The sequence below is a fragment of the Poecilia reticulata genome, chromosome 13 (assembly GCF_904066995.2).
Source record: "Poecilia reticulata chromosome 13, P_reticulata-male-v2, whole genome shotgun sequence".
In the NCBI taxonomy this organism is placed as follows: domain Eukaryota; kingdom Metazoa; phylum Chordata; class Actinopteri; order Cyprinodontiformes; family Poeciliidae; genus Poecilia; species Poecilia reticulata.
This window is the reverse complement of record NC_088842.1, coordinates 12924153-12943058: the sequence shown is the minus strand read 5'-3', so window position 1 is coordinate 12943058 and position 18906 is coordinate 12924153. Positions and strand designations below refer to the sequence as shown.

General features: G+C 38.3%; 1 protein-coding gene across 1 annotated transcript in view; it reads left to right on the top strand.

Annotated features, from left to right (window-relative positions):
• Window positions 1-2741: 2741 nt before the first annotated feature.
• Window positions 2742-18906, top strand: part of drd2a (dopamine receptor D2a) — a 53205-nt gene continuing 37040 nt past the window's right edge. Inside the window, exon 1 of the mRNA XM_008425671.3 lies at window positions 2742-3583. The gene's annotated coding sequence lies outside the window, so the exon portion shown is untranslated. The remainder of the gene's footprint in view (window positions 3584-18906) is intronic.

Genomic DNA, 18906 nt, shown 5'->3' with positions numbered 1-18906 from the left:
GTATTATAAATTCTTCATGTGATAAGGCCGGCTTTAAAGCGCTGACCGCTGGTGCGTAAAATGCGATTCACTTCCAGGACCACTGTCTGGAGTGTGTGTCTGCTTGTGTAAAAGAAGGAACTGTGAATTTTTATTTATTTTATTTTATTTTTTGCAGTGAGGTCTGCTTTCATGTCAAGCCAGAAACCTCAAGACAGCCTCAGAGTGCAGGTAGCTCTACCTCTCTATGCATCGCTCTAGTTTGCACCTACAATCCCAGGTCGAACAGAGAACATCACATACAGATATGTGGATCATTTCTTGAATAAATAAGTACAGTGGAGTGTGACGTTTTTTTTTTTTTTTTTAAGAGTCTGGAATTAGTTGTGCAGAACAGGACAAATTAAGTAGTAATACATTTTCTATGACTTTTTGGCAGCAACATAAAAACAATTACATTCTGTGACATTTAGCGGATGTATGTATACGTTTGTGGCTCCCATGATTAGTTGTGCGGTTGCAGATATGCATTTCAGAATATGTTTGTGTAAATCAGTCATACGCAGGCACTGAGCTCTGGCCCTCTGTCTGAATTTCCCCCTACAGGAGCACTGAAGTGAGAAAAGCCGGTCCTCGTGAGACCTGCCTCCAGCAGAGGCAATTATCAGTGCTCCGCTTGTGTCTCTAATCTGTGATGTTTCTTCAGGAGAAAAACGATCATTATGGTCTATCCGTCTCTTCGGTCTTCATTCTGTGGTTAATTTTTCCTTACGTTACACGTGTCCTGTCATTTATAACTCGTCAGTTCTTTCTTACTGAAGACATTTCACAAACAGATCCTGATTCCCACCATTATTATTATTATCATTTTTTTTCTCCAACAAGAATATTTGCTAATGCGACTGAGTTTGTTGGCGTGACACTCTGTTCAGTGGCATTAGCAAATATTGGCATACTTGGAAAAGGCAAACAATGAGCCAGTGGTATAATCTTGTCACATTTTTTTTTGAAAAACAAAAACTACTTTTCATTTGAGAGCACTCATTTAGTGTGTGTCAGGGAGAGGGGGTCTGAACAATGCATGTTTACTTCCAGACGTCAGTAAGACTATACATAACATTTTTTAATCTTTTTCTTCTCTTTTTTTTCAAAATCTTTCTCTTTCTTACTGTTTATTCAATGTCACATGATGTTTTTATTTTTTCTTTAATTATGTAAAGCACCTTGAAATGCCTTGCTGCTGAAATGTGTCAAATAAAATGTGATTGATTGATTGATTGATTGATTGATTGATTGATTGATTGATTGATTGATTGATTGATTGATTGATTGATTGATTGATTGATTGATTGATTGATGAGTTCTGGCCTTATAAGTTGGTAGTTGGGTAATAATCCAGAATATATGGACAAATCATCACAGAAATTCACAAAATCAACATTTTTCCAGGTCCATGCAGGTGTGAATGCTATGGAAATGCTGTGGGGTGGACTAAATGAAACACAAGACAAAGGTTGTGCAAAGAAGAATGGTCAAAGACTCCTCTCGCTGCATGCTCCAGCTTTCAAAGGTTACAGGAGAACACTAAGAGCTGCCTGGTGGCAAAATGGGGTCACACAGCGTAATCACAGCAAGGGCTTCAATTAATGTGGCTCTAACTGATATATATATATATATATATATATATATCACCCGAGATTAAGGCTAAATCTTTCTCAAATTGTTTAGGTTATATTTCTGCAATAAAATATTAGTGTATTTAATTGTTTTTCAGACATCTATACAAGCAGAGCCAAAAACTGTGGAGCTTCACCCAGCAAATGGAAAGCAAGACCTTGGATGGGATGAAACCTGCCTGGGGCATAAAGGAACATCAACACGTAGCAAAGCTGGTGTCTGTATCAAATTTGTCCTCAAATGCATTTATGATGTGATTATGAAAAACAAGTTTGTGTTGTTTTATTGGCTGGACTCGGACGACACAGCTGGTTTTCTCACGCTGCAGTCTGTCATTTACATTCGCAGTAACAAAGATTAACAACTGAGTAACTGCGATGACCTTCCTCAAGCATTCACACCCCTGGAAAAGGCCGAGCATATTGACGGTACGACAAACTTCATTAAGTTAATGAAGAAGAGTAATATATGAACACCATCATGAAGAATGAGGAATATAATTAACAGGACAAAGCAGTCAGTGTTGGGTTACAAAGCAATATCCCAAGCTCTGAACATTTCACAGAGTGACATTTAGTATATCATTTTGTAAAAAGTACGGTACACTTGCAAACCTACAAAGACGTGACAGTCCACCTAAGCTGCCAAAAAGGCAAGGTGAGGAAAGGAACCGTTAGTAACCACTGGTAACTTTGGAGGAGCTACAGAAAGCTGAGGTAGAGGAGTCTTTCAACAGGGTTTGGGAGAGTGACAAGAAGAATGTCATTGTTGAAAGAAAGACACAACTGGTTTGCCTTAAGTAGCAGCAAACGTGAAAGGAAGATGGTGAAAGCAAAAAAAACAAAACATGTTGGGGGTTACAAATTATTTGGAGATTCAGACAAACTGCAAGAGCGACTGTGGAATCATTGAAAAATCAGATTCATGCACAATAACGGAGAAGTCAAAATCCAGACCTAATGTCATGTGAGTCTGTGAAAAGCTTTGAATCTAATCATATATTTCAGTTTTGAAAATGTTTTTTTAGTGATCGGATATAGTCTTCTTATATGAAATGTTGTTTTCATTTCATGTATGTGGAAAATCCTCACAACAGGAATGAAGATTTGAAATCTGTGCAGCTGAATTGCTGCTGAAATAAATGAACTTTTCAAAAAAATATTTGAATATACTGGCCAAATATCCTTTTCTTGAGGACTCAGAAGTTGACCTACTGGCTGATTTGTCTTACTTGTGACCCTGATGAGGAGCTGTTCTCGCACCGTCAGCACAAGTGTATTAAGAATCTATCAAAACAAGAAAATGCTTTAAATACATGCTTGAATTTCCCATCTATGAGGAGTAAAGGTGGTGCACACTCCAGCTTGGAGAGTCTGAAACAAACATTAGGAACTGAGTCTCCCACGACGGTGACATTCACAGAAGCATGATTCCCCGCGGTGGATTAAACAGATGTAACCCCGCCTTGATTTTTTTTTTCCACACTTCTTCACAGTCCCCGCGTCTCCCGCCTCCATCAGTACCGAAGGTAACTCCGCTGCGTGCGTAAAGCTCCGGGAGACTCACGCATCGCGCTCACAGTTTCAACGTCTGCTCTACTTCTTCTGAGATTAAAGAAAAACAATCTTCGGCTGATATTAGACTTACGTAACAAAAAAACAAAAAAAAAAAGAGTGACCAATTTTCCGGCATTTTGAAAACATTGTCGGCAGCGCTTTCTTTTTTTTTTTTTTTTTTTGGCACATTTTCGGATCAGCTTGAACTAAATGCATCGCACTCAAACTGACGCACTACCGATCCGGGTCGTTCAAGTTGAGAGTAAAAATGTGCAAAGCAAATAGAAGATACAGAGGGAGCTAACTGGACTAATTTTGGATTTATTTGTCGGTGCCTTTATAAAGGATTCAATCAAACTTATGGCGTGAAGGTAAGATAGTTTTCTTGTTTTTTCTTGTGCTCCAAACGTTGTTGTCGCTACAAAACTTTAAAAAAAAAAACAACCCAATCATAGATTTAACAAAGGCTACTTTGATGAACCTTTCATCTTGCTCTTGCAAAATTCCGTTTTCTGTGAATGAGCGAGCGCACTGACGGTTCAGGTGGGAATTTGTCTGAAAGTGCTGCTTCAAAGACAGACTCTTGCTGGATGCGATACTGAGAGGAAACATTTAGTTAATTTTCTGTGGTGATCCAGGACTTCGAGGGTTTTTTTCTTCTTCTTCTTTTCTTCTAAGCCTGCCTCTCCACCCTCTGCTTGTTCCCAGCTGGCAATCAGAGCTGGACTCTTACTACAGGGGTAGCGGGTCCTTAGCGCCGCAGAGACAGAGAGTCTCTCTCTGCGGCGGGCAGGTGAGAGCTGCTCCGACTGCGCAACCTCCTCCCTGGTGCCCACTCTGAGCCGAGGGCAGGTTTTATCAAGGTGGAGGCAGAAGGCTACATAAATGAGAAGGAAATAAATTGATAGTTTATTTTTGCAGCTCCCCCCAGAACAACTTGTGATTTCTTTCAAGATTATATAAGTTCTTTTGTTTTTTTTTATTGATTTCATTTGAGTATTTTTAATTGCATGGAAATCTACATCCAGCTTCTTCTCTTAACAGCAAAATAGCTCTTATGTTAGATATTTTTCCATAATTATCCCATCCTCCTGAAGGCTCTAATCATGCCCCCTACCCCCATCCCCTCCCCCTTCGCTCCTTGAAACTGGAATGTGCTTTTGAGCAGAATTTGCCCATTGCCAGTATTCTGGTCTGCACAGTTTAGGTTGCAGTAGAACCAGTTTGGAAAACTGGTGCAGATGATGTAAGACTTTTCTTCCCCCAATAAATGAGCAAAACCCTAATTTCAATGCTTTCTGAACACAGGGAATTCATCTTCTAATCTCAGCGAAAGCATTTTCAGGTAAGTACCAGGGGATAAGCTGAGACTGGCTCCTTGCGCCCTATGTGTGTGCGTGTGTGTGTGTTCGGTGTTTATCCGGTGACAGCGCCCAGACAAATATTGAATTCTACCCACTCCTGTCTCTTATCTGTTACTCTCCTTTGCGAACAAAACAGCTTCAACTGAGCAGCCTGATGCAGTTCTTGTCAAGACATGAATGCTTTCAAGAATTTCCCTCTTAGGAAGAAGCATTAAAAAGAGGGTAAAAATGCAGTTTCTGTTTGAGTTGTTAATTAATTACTGTCCCTATAAAGGATTTACGTTTTCGATCAGGCACTGATTACAAAAATACTTTTAAACCATGTAAAATAACATTATAAAAGGTGTCCTGCGACACATTTATTCTGTTTTTGAACACAATTTAGTGTCTGAGGAGGGTAATAGGAAGCTAATGGAAAGTACAATTTTTAAATGATGATTCATTTCTCAAGTGAAACCAACTATCCGCACCGACTTGCCCTTCTGCAGAAAAAATAATTGCCTCCCTTGACAAATCATGAGGTAACTTCGATTAACCGCATTGTTTGGCTTAATTTTAGGTCAGGCTTGATTACCTGTTAACAGGTGAAATCACTAAGCCACTTAAACACAAAGTGTCTGTAGCGTGAAGTTCCTCAAAATATTTTTAAAAAGCTTCACATCACACCCTGATTGAAAGAAATCGCAGAACAAATGAAAAACAAAAGCATTGTCCTCTGAGAGTCTGGAATGGGTTAGAAGGGCATTTCTAAAGCTTTGGGACTCCAGCAAACCACAGTGACAAGCTATTATTCCTAAAAGTGGCCAGCTCATTGAAAAGAAAAAAACAAAACACAACAACAACAACAAAAAAACTAGGTGTTTACTCAAAGGGTTTTTGATTTTTAACACAGCTTTAATATTTAAATTGACACATGAACAGCTTCATGTACATCACAAATGGACTTGGCAAACAGTTGTGTATGATAGAAATTGGGTCAGGTTTGTGCTGGTACAAGTAAAGCTTTTAAAGTTGAGACATACAAGCCTTCGAGAATAAAATAGTCCAGAAAGCTTGCCTGGCATCACTAGACAATTCAAAATGAGCTTGGACGTCCTCCGTCTTCATTTTCAATTTCCAGCGGATGATATCTGCTGCCAACTAAAACTCCTTTGGACGCTAATGAAAAGACCTGCAGCCAATCAGAGTAACAACGTGCGCGATGAAGCGCAGGATTATTTGCTTCAGCACTGCCTCAATGTACAGTGTTATCTTTTCAAGCCCCCCTCAAGTATTAGATAAACCGCCGTGATTGCTTGCCCAGCACAAAGCGGAAATCCGTTTGAACCGAGTGAGGGCCAGCTGCAGTCTGCCGGAGCAAATAAAATATGTATTCAGATTTCCCTGTTTTTCGAGCTAACAGAAAGCTGCATAAGCCCGTTCTGTCACCAGTGACGTGACGCCACACGGTTTTGTTCAAACTTCTTTAGCTAAAAGATGTCTCACTGCAAAAACGCTTTACTGATTAACATTCTCTTTGCAAGGCATGCCACTAAAGGTGGATATCTTTTGGTTTGCAGTTTTTTCATTCTCTTCTAACTATCGGATGATGGACTTCCTCGAAGTCTGCACGGTGGTGCAGCTGCTAGCACTACTGCGTGTCTTTGAGAAGGTTATTGGTTCAAATCCTGACCTGGTGTCTTCCTTCATGAAGTTTGTATTGCGTGTTTGCTCCCGGGATTCTTTGCACAACACTTTGACAATGAATGGCTAGATTAAAAAGCCAGTGGACTTTCTATTATGAGCTTGTTGTGCTCCACATAACAGTTGTGTGGTGAGGAAAGTCGACTTTTCTATTTTTATAACAAGTATCTCATGTTGCTCTTTTTAGTGTACAAAAACACCTTTGCCACCTCAGGAGTGTTAGGGATGGATTTTATGCTACTGTTAAGGTGTTTTTTGCACTTATTCTTACATTTCTGCACTTTTTGTGGAGCATATGTTGCTAGATATAATTTATCACAGCAGTTCCTCAGTGTGACACACACATGTGTGAAACAGACTAACCATTAAAACAGATAAAAACTAACTTTTATCGCAACAGTGCGCTACCGAAGTGAAAAAAAACAAGAACATAAACAGCCCACTGGTATCCATCATTTAAAATTCAGTTAAACCTCAAGGTGCTTATAATAGCAATAGACCTGCCCACAACTCTCTATTGTACCAGTCCTCTGCTAAGGTGAACACTGGTATCCACCCAATTTTCTCATGAGAAGTGTAAAAATATTGACAGTCAAGTGTCTCTGTTGGTGCACATCACAGCTTTTACTGCGATCATATTTGCACGTGTGTATTAAATGCAGAAACACAACACCGACACGCACAGGAAAGCTCAAAATGCCCTAATTGGCTGTAGACGTGTAAGAGCTCCATATAAATTCAGAGGTGACGTCTTAAAAGCTCGTCCGAGGTCACCGCCGGGGGAACTGCTTAAATGAACAATCTGGACCAATAAAAAGGGACGCGTTGTTGTGGAAGTGTCGAGATGACTATTAAACAGAGGCGATGGGATGAGGATTAATAGCAAACCTAGAGAGAAGGAACAGAAATTCCCAGGAGAGTAAAAATCCTTCCCTGTTATCTTGCTGTTGGATGTTGGCTCTGAATGCCTTGAAACATGAAGACGTTGACCATTCAAGACTTTATCTGAATAGCTTAAAAACATTTTTACCAGCAGATCCCCGACATCTGAACTCCATAAGAGGTTTACCCAATACATCAGAGCGAGAGTTTACAGGTAGAAATTGCCACTCAAAAGTTCTTTAGAAGTGTCACTTTACATACTCATGGTCATGAATAGTTGTCAGAAATTAGTTTTTAGCTTTCTGCTCTGTGTTGAATGATCATGACTGATTTCAAAAACAATAATGGAACGTGCAAGTACAAATTCATTTTGCTTTTTCCATTCTTTACAAGGCCAAAGTTATTCATACAGACTCACTGTACCACGAAGAAATGAATTAACCTTCATACATTTGTTTGGTTTTGCTTTTTCATTTCACATTTGAATGTTTCAGAGCATTAAGGAGGTTGTTATATCAATAACAAATCAACACATTAACACATTGCATCTGTGCGGAGGAATTTTGGTTCAGGTTTTCTCACAGAAGTAGTTTTATTCAACCAAATTGCAAATGTTGGCAGTTGTTTCCATCAGAGGTGAAACAACCAGGCAATACCTTTAGGAGGCAAATACTTTGGCACGTTGGGGCCATGTTGTTTGAAATAGTCTTACTATTAGAAACTGTTTTTGTGTTTACTTAGGTTGCCTGGTATTCAAATAAGTTTGATAACATATATATATATATATATATATATATATATATATATATATATAATTTTTTTTAAGTGATCAGTTGTAATTTTCTTCAAATACAAAGTTGTTATTTGAAAAATACATCAGTAGTATTGGTCTTTAGGGGTTATCTGATGTCACAATATTTTTTTTTACCTGCAAGAGTCGTCTACAGTAGAAGGAGGGACCGGGTCGGTTGGCGTGCTTTTCTGTCTGTCGGCCATATTGGATTTAACAAAAATAATTTCTTGCATTTGCAGCTGATGGCCAGTAGTTGATAGTGTACTTTATGATGCAATAGTGTCCATTTCAGTGCTCTGTGTGCATTTTTTACATAAAAATCCACAAGAAGCACAAGAAAATGGCTTTTAGACAGCTGTCCACTGTAGTGACCACTATGCATGAAAGGGTTAAGGAGTCAAATAGTGACCACCCTCCTGGATGGTGATGAGTCAGATTTCATAGGAGCGTGACAACAAACATGCATCACAATGAAAAATGTCCCTTCCGTGACATTTTCCCTAACCGCCTATGACTGTCATGTCTTAAGAGCAATCCAAGATCCTATATGACCTTTTGGTCCACGCTCTAATAAATTATTGTCTCAACATATCCTTCTGTATGTGCTTCACTAATGTCTGAAAATAGCCAAGCTTTTAACAGAACCACAATCAATCACAATCAGGAAAACCACATTCGATACATTTTATCAAGTCGATCAGTCCTGGTTACAGAGGTAGCTTCGACCTCTTTGAAAAATAACCAATCTTCTGCTTTCATGCTTGGCACAGCCTAACCGTATTGCTTTGTCTGTCTGATATAGATTTCATGGTTGCTCGCTGAATTAGCGAGAGAGCAGAGAAGGAAGGGACACATGGCTGCTTCAGAAGACGAACAAACATCTAGATATTGCCTTCCAAACAATTAGAACTGTAATAAATATTTCAGTTTGCAAAAACTAGAAGTTTGCAAAATTGGACATTTTGCTCTAACATGTTTGTTAGTGGGTTGTTTCATTGTAGAGATTGAAAGGTCCTTTATGCACTTGAGTGGTTCATAAAAATATATACTTTTAGCTTGCTGAGTGTAGTTTTATTCCTAAAATAGTGATCTCTGGAGGCTTTAGAGACAATGACATAAATTCTCAGGTGATCTTATTAGCCTGACGACCTAAAAACTGAGCTTTTTCCTCGTGGTAGCGGTAATAAAATGGAGGAGGACACAGCTGTTTTGGTTCATTGTTAGTTTATTTAATGCAAAAATTAATTTTGTAAATTAATTTACAAAATTAATTTACAAAAAACCCTGAAACATTTGTGCATCTCAATAAGCTAGAGTAATAGCTTATTGAATATATTCCTGTAATTTATTCATATTCATCTAGTTCATTATATTCATTAAATTGAGTCATCAAAGAGACATTATATTCATTAAATTGAGTCATCAAAGAGAGAGTGATACATTTCAAACTTTGATTTTTATGTTTCTGAATATGGCTTACAGCTAATGCATACCCAAAATTCAGTTTTATAGAAAGTTAGATTACCAATAGTTAGAAATAAACTGATTGTATATTATGGCCAGAATAATGGAGACAATGCTGATTTGATAGTTGTCCAGCAGACAGTCTCTGACATACAGATGTATCATAAACAGTTGTTAAGTTCTCCGTGTTTAGCTTCTCCTGAGCTAGAAACAAGATCAGAAATGTTTAATACTCCATGTTAACAAAATTATTGAAATGATTATATTTTCCTGAAATTGTGCTACCCAGATGGGGATGCTGTGGTGGTGCAGGGGCAAAGCACGACCCACGTATGGAGGCCTTAGTCCTCATGGTGGTGGTCGCAGGCTTGATTCCCGGCCTGGCGACATTTGCCACATCTCTTCATCCTCTCTCATTACCCTCTTTCCTGTCAGGCTACTTTCAAATAAAGGCAACTAGAGCCAACAAAACCTTTTAAAAAATGGTGCTACTCTAATAGAATTGAAGCTGCTTGAGACCCAGAGTGAGGTTTCCACAATCAATGAAGATTTGTGGAGCCATGTCAGCTGCTGGTGTTTGTCCACTGTGTTTTTTTTTTTTCTTTTCATGTCCAAAGTCACATAGTCGTCTGCCAGGAAATCTGTGTTCACTTCATGGTTCTCCTGACAAGCCCTATGAAAATGATCACTTCAGTTTCCAGAAGGACTTGGTGTTGGCTAACACTGGTATGAGATCTGCATCAATGACCAGGATGGACGATGTGTCCCTAAGTTATTACTCTAAGATAGATCTTTCATTTTATTATGACAATTGTTTTTATTTTTTATGTACATCCTACTTGGTCAAACCAAATGGAAATGGACTCTTAAGTGACATGTGTTGGATTGTGACTCCTTACATCAAAATGTTTGTCAGTGGACTGATTCACTCAAAGCAACCTGAGGTTAATTATCCATGCTATGCTACATTCATGGTGTAATTCTTCCAAAAGGATCCCCTAACACTAGGAGCATATACTGTACAGTATATTCACATATACATTTCTGTATTTACTTATATATAACAGGTTTTATGTAATACTCAGTTGTTGTGATTGATTTTGAATTCGAATTTTTTTTTTTTTTTGAAAAAATAAAAATACACAAACTGAAACAGGCAGACCCAAACCTATGCTTGAGTCGCAGATTCTGTGACTCAATGCTTTGTATTTGAGAAACATTTATGTGTTTACCTCAACAAGCAATAGGATTTATTAAAAGACGTGTTGCTTGGTTTCACAAACCTTAAAGATGATATTATTATTATTATTATTATTTAAAATATTTCTCTTCCACATCCCAGTTGTTGTTGCTTTATCTACTTTATGTCTGAGCTTTCTTGTTGTTGTAAGCTTGGATGGGCACATCTGTCTTACCTGCCCTCTTCGGCTCCTTGTCAACCATCATTGTGTCTGGCTGGTTTGCCCTTAGCTACTTGTCAGTCTGGAAGATGAACTCTCTTAGGGTTTTAAGCTCTGCTGTTGTCAGCTAATTTGTGGTGAGCTCCTATCGGGACTTGTGGGACTTCCAGGCCGTACGATGCCCTCATATCCCTGCTACTTGGTTGTGCCTCGTCAGAGTGCACTATCTCGGTGTTTGTCTTAGCCTTACTACAGTGTGTTGGGGAGACAAAGGGTGATCTTTGCATGGCCCACGCAATGTCTGCTGCCGTAAACCCTACCTTGATAATATGGCTCTAAGGGTCTATTCCTTCTGCTGCTATGATAGTAGTCTTTGCAATGTCCTCCAGGTCTGCCACCTCTTATGAGTGTTAAGATTCTTTAGCCCACACCTTTTGCATCCCTAGTTCTACTTTGAAACTTAAGCAAGCTGTTTCCCATGTGAGTAGTCGAAAAACATCCCAAATCAACAAGATTATTGTTCTTCTAATGCAACATAGTTTCGCAATAGGAACACAATTTTAAAACAGAAGGTTATTTTATTATCATAGCTTAGCTCACAAAGTTATTGGTAGATTGTTGACTGGACAGTTGTCCAGGACATAATCAGAGACTCCCAGTATCATAAAAAACGGTAGCTTTTCACCCTTGGTTACACAGTTCTTCATTCAAGACTCCTAATGGGCATGAAAGCAGTAAATCGGTCATAAAGCTGCTGGCATAGTTAGCAACAATACTCAGGTAGGCTGTGGCGCTGAAGCAATGCTTATTTGGTAGTAAGGGGCACAACTGTTTTTCTTAGACTTTACTTGCCCCCTTGAGAAAATTACCCAAAAGTACCCATACCCAAAGTGTAGCTTTGTCCATTCCCACTGTATGCTACAAAATAATGTAACAAGCAGCTAAAAGAGAACCTATCTCCTGTCACCTTTTTCCCTTTATCTCGTCATCTCCATTTTATAGATATTATACAATTTTTAGAATTATAGATACAAAAATTAAAACCCACATACAATACCTGCCCAGAAACAGTTTCTATAAAACTGAGACGATCCCGTCTGGTAGCAACAAACATGGTGAGTTCAGTAGCTTAAATCAGAAGTTTTCTACACAACGAGTCACTGCCTTGTGATCGGTGGACTCATGGTATATATTGACAAGCAATTGAATAGGTTTTCCACAACAAAGTAATAGATGAGTGCATGAGTATATTTAATGACATAAATTCAGTTTTCTAAGATGTTTTATTTTATTGAGGTATTTGTTACACTTGGTAGTGTTGACATGATGCAGATATCTGAGGGTTAGTAATGGCAGATATCTATTTGATGCAGTAAAACCGTGCTAAATTGACTTCAAAGATTTCCTTTTCTAAACACAGACATAAATGTACTGAATTATAAATTTATTTGATGACTCTGCAGCAGTACAGCACACTTAAATGCACCAATAACTTCACCAATAGCTTCATAAGCTAGGTCAAACGTAAAACCATCACAATTCTGATTTGGTTGTTATAAATGTTCTAATTGCACTGACTGAACAATACAAAGTAAAAAAATGATAAAGAAACTGAAATTGACAGAAACAGTAGGTTGACTACCGTGGTCAAACGTAAATTAAACTGCAACATACCTTCTTTCAAATGGTTCAGAAAGTGCAATTATGAATTCTAAATATAATTTAAATAAATAATACAGCAAGACATTGGTCAGAGCACAAAGCATAGAATTAGAGTGAACAGATCTACCCTTATGGATTGGGCACATTGACATCGACACCCAATCCAGAAATGTTTTCAATATCAGGACCGATGCAGGTCAGTCCATCTCCATTATGCAAGTTTGTGAAACTACATTAAACTGAAATTATTTATGCATACAAAAACACATTGTTGGTATACTGACAATTACTGAATCATATTCAATACAGAGAGGAAGCTTAATCTCCTCTTTCTTGACATTTACTTAAGCTAAGTGTGATGTTTTTTCCTCCGTACATTTTATCCTGCCATGATCAAGCTATGGCTGGGATTCTTGCAAGATCACAAACTGCCTGATTTGACTGTGAATTAAGTGGAGACACTGATAAAAAAAAAACTGGAAACCTACTTTTATTTACTTATTCTGTACACAAGACAGCCGCAGCCAAACAGATAGCGTGAGAGCTAAAGAAGCAACTGATTTATCAGAGGCTTATGAGCCTCTTCTGAGTATTGAGGAAAAAGCAGAGGCAGAGCCACCGTGCATGCTGATTTACTTTTTCCACACACCTGCATCCATTGCTTGCCTGCACGTCTTTGTGGATCACAATGTGCAATGGAAAACTGGCAAGGGGTTTGTCTGCGTGTGTGTGAACCTGTGTGTTTGCCTGTTTGTTTAGGTCCTATGCACAAGAGACAAACCTCGTTGTTTAGTTGGAGATTCTCTAGAACCTAATGAGGTCAATGGAGGCTTGTTACCAACATCCCTGTCCTCTCCTTCCACTGGGTGAATGTCCAACAATTTATATCCTAATGGGTGGATTTTTTTATTGCAGCTGTTAAGGCAAGAGTCAGTCCTGATGTGGTCTTGGTTCAAACTTGAAGTTAGACTTTTATTTTCTTTCATCCATTTTTTTTTGTGTTCAGGTGGGCTGTGGTCGGCCGCAATTTGTTTTTAATCCCATTTGTTTTCACCATTTTCTGTCTGCATTCCAATGTGACAGCTCCAATGTATGTGTCAAATGTGTACATTAAATGCAAATTCTGAGGTGCAAGTTTAGCAATTTATTATGTATTTTCTTGGCACATAGTGCCATTTTATAGCACAGTCATTGACCTTCAGTTGTTATAAAAATGCTGCGTAGATCAAAGACAAAAGAAATTTGATTTTGCAATTTTACTCCTTGAAGTTGGCCTCTGTCTCTGAGAACTTCTTGATCTTTTCCGATGCTGCGCCTTTAGCATGTCATCACTACAGTGTTCCTCCATTATGCTGTTTGCAGCTGTTCTTAGGGGCGCTGGACTGAGAAGTAGTTTGTATGATAAGCTCAGCAGATGTGCAGTTTTACCAGGTGTTTGGTAATTGTTGCTGCTGCTAGTCTGGAGGAGCTGACTGGGAAAGCCCAGAGGAGCGGTTCTCTAGCTGGAGACTTCATCTCTAGAAAGGAGCTTTGAGTGGTCAAGCATTTACGCACCCCCAAATGTTTGCCATGCTATTCAAAATTCAGAAACTGCACAAAATGTTAAGTTCTTTTACATACAATTAAGAGCAGTACAAAAAAATTTGAGAACCCTCGCTATTTTCTATGGTTCAGGACAAACAGCCTTTAGTTTTAAGTGCCAGATTTATAGTGAGAGATAGATTATAACAATAAAACATTACTGTACAAAAACAGCCATACCTCTAGGGGTAAATGCTGTGACTCTTTTCTGCATAATGAAACTGTCCTGAAACTTTTTTAATTAGCAAGTTTCACATAGAGTGCTCTTTGAAGGTGCCTGAGAGAGCTTTACCTAGTTCGTCCTGGTACAAAGCTGTTCTATTAGGTTGAAAATGGAGCATTCTGCCAGATAATGCCAAGAGTTTGAGAAGTTTTATTGTTTCTGTAAAATCTAATCTGAAATGTCCACCAAAGATTGCTCCGCTCAGTGTTATGGTCAATGATTAGCATGAGTCCAGAACATCCAGAAATTTGCTGAGAAAAACATTGCAAATTGCATTCTTACCCTCGGTTGAAAATAATAAAACGTGGAATGCAACTCAAGAAAAGAAACCGCAAAGTCAGTAAGCTCATTTTCCTCAACGGCTCGTCCTATTGTTTTTGATTTGAGACGAAACATCGAACTAACGTAAAAATTTTCAATTGCATTAATCTGGCTGTTTTCTATTATTCTGCCTGGCCCTAGAGAAAAGCAGCTGTTTGCCAAGCAAGTGCAGTGGGCTTTTAGAGTCGCTGACATGTTGGCGGCCGGTTACAACAGAAAGTACTGGCTGCAGTGTAAACTAGCTCCTGATGCTGGAGTGGAAAAACTTCCTGTAAGGGAAATGTTTCTATGGAGTCCAGCTCATGGGAACAAGGAAATGAATAAAAGCTCTGTGGAGATCCAGTCTTTCACAATATCCTCTTGGTAGGTTTGTGTGTACAGTTTACCAAAAAGCACATCCACAGACTGTAACTTGTTGAAGAATATGTAAAAAAAAAAAAATGTTTAGAGTTCTGAACTTGGATGGTAAATGACATTTTTTAAACACAAACCCACATCCTATAATAGAAAAAGATGATATGCCCTATTGTTAGGGGAAAAAATATCTGAGCTAGAGCGATACATGTTTAGCTCTGTGAGATGTTTTTGCTAAATAAAAATAAAAAAAACCTTTAAGAAATGTATCACTGTCCAATTGATTCTACCTAATACAGAAAAGCACCACATTCCCACTGCTACAGAAATAATACACAACACTGATTACTGTAATTCTAATTTAGCTATTTCTAACATGGTTATAAGGAGACAGTTGGGTGCCTGGTCTGTGCATCAACCTCCTTCTGCTTCTTCTAGCTGAAGAAGTCATCTCCCACTTTCACTTTAAACATTTCCCACACATTTCTCCCTTTCTGTCCCCCTTTTCCATCTCTGTGTCAATCACATTTCATCATTTTGCATTTCAGTACAATAAACCCAAAGCAAATTCTGAGAAATCCTCTCCTGTCTGTTCAGATAAATACAGACATTCATATGCAAGCTACTGTCCACGAGTATCCATGAGGAACAGCATCCCATTTATCTATTTAATAAAGATATTGCATAGGAAACAAATGTTTATTTTATTTAATTAATTAAATTTTTTTTTTTTTTTCATTTTATTTCCTAAGTGTGACATTTCCAGACCAGGCGATGATGGAAAATGTTACAACCAGTTTTAAAAAACCCCTGCAATTTAACAACAGTGGTGGCTCTTTCTAAAGTGAAAGTCACCCCCAAATCAACTTTTTTTTTTTGCTGCTATAATGTCTAAATAAGTCATTTTGGGTTTTATTTTTATCTTTCTGTGCAAAATTTGACGTTTTTGTGTAATTCTTTTGGTTTGGCATTATTTTGCCTAAAACCATCTCACTACAAGCCTCTTCGGTCAAACGGTTCTTAGGCAGCTGAATTTTCCTGTTGGTTGCAGCCACAGCTTGGTACAGCTTCGTCACTTTGGGTATAAAATTACCCTGACCATCCGATGGCACGTCATGAGTTGGCATAGTGAACATTGTTGTGGCAACTGGTGAGCATTAAACGTCAAAGAATCTAATGGCGGCTAATGGCTGACTGCTCACGAAGACAGAGTCTAAAAAACATAGAAAAAGAGTCGTTAGTTTTATCATGAGTTGTTTTGAAAAAAAGTCACAAGAGGAGTGTGAAAAATCGATAAATACAGCAACAAAGTGGAAAAGTTGACCACAGTGCTTCTTTTATCCTAATCACAGGATAGCAGAGGCTCATCCCCACACTCGGCCGTGTCGCTTGGCTCCGCCCACTTTGCTGGAATTTTGCAATATTTGCCAGAGGCATTGCTTCGCTTTCAGACGGAGGTTAATTGCACTATAAAGGCAAAAACGTTACTGTAAAATTACATGTTACAGTAGTTCCAAGGTATTTATATTCTTCTTGATAAAGTCCCCCACCACAGATCAGGGCTTGTTCTCATTACCATTCAGCAGACTAACAATAACTGTATCATCTGCAAATTTAAGGACTTGACTGTAGTCATGGAAACTCCTTCAACAACCAGTGCAAAGGATGTTCAACAAGGATGACAGAAAATATCTGTAGGGAGAGACAGTGGGTCTGGAGTTTATCATCAAAATACCAGTTAAAACATGCAAAAACCTGCATGGCTTGGTTTCAAAACTGCTACTGTGTTTTATGATTGTTTTGAAAAACAGACGTCTTATTTTCTGTCAGAAAAAAAAATCTTCTTGGTTCAACAGAAATAATTTTGGAGCTTAATCTGGCAGGGTTATGAATTATTTTGGTCTCAACTGTGCATTTGTAATAACTTGTAGCTCAATGCCATTTTTCTTTCACACACACACTCTGAGACTTCCTCCGCTGCCACGATGCGGTAGTGTTAGATCACTTAACCCTCTTCATTCCACCTTAGTTATATACAACAATACTCTAAAGTCGTTTTTTCAGGCCAGTTTTAAAATTCATCCAACCCACAGGAAACATTTTTTTTTTTTTTAGATAAAATCTGGTTGTAGCTCATTTTAGATATTTTTTGTGAGAGAAATGTAGTAAAATGAACAGATAGTTTCCTAACTCTAAAACAAACTGCTTTGCATTTTCAGAATCAGGGTGATAAAACACTGCACATTTTAAATATTTTACAATCATATAGTTTTCAATAGATTTATCTCAAAAACAGTCAAATAAAACTGTGATCGTTGCATGTCCCTTTCAAACAAAACAAAACAAAAAAAAAATCATCACTTTGAAAATATAATTAACAGGGATTCATCTTCCATTTAAAGCTAAATGCACCCTTATGGGTTTTACTTGGGGGGGGGGGTGATGGGGGGGGCAGGGGGGGGGGGGGGGGGACACCTTCATGATGGTGAGTGCAGAGAAAAAGCACCCATAATTGCAGTGGCAGGATGATGACACAGTAATTGGTACACTGAATGAGCAGGTTTATTTTCAGCTCTGTAAAAGTCATAGCAGCCACCTCCTACACAGCCAGCCAGCAGACAGGGACTTTACACTTTTACACTGATTTTTGTCTGGTTCTCCAGGAACACAGAACCATGTCTCCGTGACAGACGGTCGGACACAGGACAGTCATTGACTTTGACCAAAATCAGTCATTCTTACCTGAGATTATGACTGATAGTAAAACAGATGAGGGAGAAGGCTGCCGTGCTGTCATAGGGTAAAATAAAAATATTATTGACTTAATTATATCAGTGTCAGAGACAGTGTACTTCAGCTCATTAATTATATCATTGAACATGCTTTACAAAAAGTGAAACTTCTCCAAAACGTCTAGTGGTCTTCTAATTAAGCGTCACGTTCTGAATGACAGGGGGGATTTTTCACAACTTACATTTTTAAGAAACATGTTGGTAAAATTAGAATATTACTTTCAACCTAAAACTGCCAAAAGTATGAAAAAGACATTCATATAAATACATTAATCTATAAATGTATTAGTAGTACAACTACTTGTGCTTTAGAAAAGGAAATTCTACCTGAAATAAGGTCACACCTGAAGGCCAATCTGTTAATTGTGGGGGTTTTATTGTAATGTGGCTTAATAAGCTGACTAAGCAGTGTCATCTGTACTCTGGAGCAAACAGACACATTGGTAATTGGTTTTCTTTGGCTTTTATCAGTTCGCGACTCACAAACATGCTGAATTGGACGGCGCTTTAACTGGTAAATCAATCAATGAAGAGATTAATCAAAATTTGCATTAATCTCCTCACCATAATCTAGCTCAATTTAACAAAAGATAACGATGAAAGCATTTATTTTTATTTTTTTTAGTTAAAATGTACACTGGGGTTAATTAGTTGAGCTCGAGAGAAAACAAAACATCTTTATTTTCCAAGAGCGGATTATGAAGTGATTAAGGTTGATGTGTTTAGATAATGGATAGTTATAATTGCTGGGTAAATTAAAACCTGTTTTGAACCACTGTAGCAGAATAATTGCACCTTGTAATTGTTTTTTAAGTGCCCCACTAATTTTATTAAAGTCTCTTTTGGTTATGATCTCGCACAGTAACTTGGGAGTTATTTCAGGTGATAGAGCACAGTTCCCACTCTACAAGACATGCCACGATTATACATAAAGCAAAAATGCTATTTTCAATGTAAATATTATTTAAACTGCCTCTCATCCAGCGTAGCCTGATAATACCCCCCTTCCTCTCGTAGATCAGCGCTGGGGTCGACCGGTAATAAAAATATTCAGCAAGATGTGAGAGCAGGGTTGTAGGAAGGAGGAGCACTCCGGCTATTTAAGGATTTCATCCAGGAAAGGTCAACTGCTCATGATCCAGGGGTCATCGGCTGGGGTATTGTGCCATTTAACC